Source organism: Tupaia chinensis, unplaced genomic scaffold, assembly GCF_000334495.1.
Source record: "Tupaia chinensis unplaced genomic scaffold, TupChi_1.0 Scaffold148768_1, whole genome shotgun sequence".
Taxonomy (NCBI): Eukaryota; Metazoa; Chordata; class Mammalia; order Scandentia; family Tupaiidae; genus Tupaia; species Tupaia belangeri.
Genome location: NW_006208615.1, coordinates 393,171 through 395,066, shown reverse-complemented (window position 1 = coordinate 395,066; position 1,896 = coordinate 393,171).

The following is a 1,896-nucleotide window of genomic DNA, read 5'->3' as shown; positions in this document are numbered from 1 at the left end:
CAGCAGGGGCAGTGAAGGCAGTGCTCTAAACTGTGCATAGGGACGATGCAGAATATTAGTTGGCTCAATCTTTGAAAAGATTTTTCCTTCTTTAAAGGTCAAGTTATACACTTTAGTATATTTGGACACTGTATGCTAGCTGTGACTCACTCTTTGGCCTGCATCATCTTTGGATGTCTGCCCTCCATTTCCATCTGAGCCTTTTTCAATCCTTCTATCCAGTTTCTGGGAGGGTGTGGGACTTCTTCACTGGAAGGTATGTTGTTTCTTGGAGAAGGCTAGAGAACTATATTAAAAATGATCCATAGACTTAACTAAACTATGAAAGTAAACTCTAGAGTTGTTCTTAACCACAGTAAATACCAAATTAGAAATAGCACATAGCATTTTAAAGGTCTGTCTGTGTTACAATGATGAATGTTCTCTCTCTCTCTCCCTCTCCCTCATCCTTTCTCTCTCTCTCTCTCTTTCTATCTCTATCTCTTTCTCACACACACACACACAAAACTGTCTTTGGAAGTAGTGGTAGAATTAGATTTTTCTTAACTTACTCCTATAACAGGGAAATATGAAACTCCTTATTTTAATTTTTTTCTTAAGACAGATCAGGTATCATTCTCTTCCTTTTTCTATATCCAAACAAGTTTTTGGAACCAGCTCAAGTATTAAAGGATTGACAGCTTACAAGCATAAACACTGTTCAAACAGCCATTGTCATCCCTGAGAGCCATTAGGGAGCAATTCCCTGATAGGCATAAGGTGGTGTGGTATGCTTGGATGTGAGAAAGGGGAAGGAAAGATAATATGTATTTATTGAACATCTACTAAGAGAAAAAATTTAATCTTCAAAATACCCAGTGCCATGAGGACCATTTTTATTTCCACTTTAGAGATGAGGAAATGAATATTTGGAAAAGTTCTCTTGGGACTTCTATTTCCAACCAAGATAGAATTAATTTTTTCACCTAAAAACTCATAAAAACAAAACCATACAAAATGCATTTTAAAACACAGTTTTAAGAGGCTGAATATTTGTCAAAGTAGGACAGTTATAGCTGAGAGATGAGAAACAATTGAGTTGAGTTCTATGATTTTCTTAATTTAAGATATTTTCCAAGATAAGGCATAGTGAGAGAAAATTGGGGCAAAAGCCACTGGGCATCTTAAGTTAAGAAGATGCAACTTGAAGTCCAAGAAGACTATTGCAGCCAGCATTCATAAGACAGAAGACTGAAGAAAACAGGTATGTACAGAGAGAGAGAGAACTCTGGAGATACATAGAATGCCTCCATAACATATTCAGCAGAATTACTCTGTGTGTGTGTGTGAGGAAAATAACCTAGACTGAGAAAAAAATGCAAATTTTTTTTGACAAATTGTGTCTTGTGTTCATACAGGAGGACTGAGAATAGTATTTGTCTCCATGATTCAGACCAGAGAAAAACTCACAATTCATGGGATATTGGGTGAAGTGTACAAAAAGATCATTCCTCAACCATGGGATATGGTAGACTGAACCTTACTCCAGAACTATCTAACAAATCAGCAAGATCCAAAAGAATCAACATGGTTCCATTGTGAAATAAAAATCAGGAATTTTTTAGAAATAAAAATATTGAGTAGTCAACGAGGTGAAAGTACAATGTCTGCCATCAAATCAAAGATTCCAATGTATGTGAAGAGGCAGTAAACATGATCCATATTGAGGAGAATAATCAATTGAAACTGACATAGATGCTAGAATTAGCTGACAAGTATTAAAACACTTATTTTAACTGGATTTTATATGTTCAAAAAGTTAAATAAAGACATAGACATAAAAAATAGCCACATTAAACATCTAGAGATAAAAACTACAATGTGCGAAATGAAAAGTACAGTGGATGAGATTGGCAA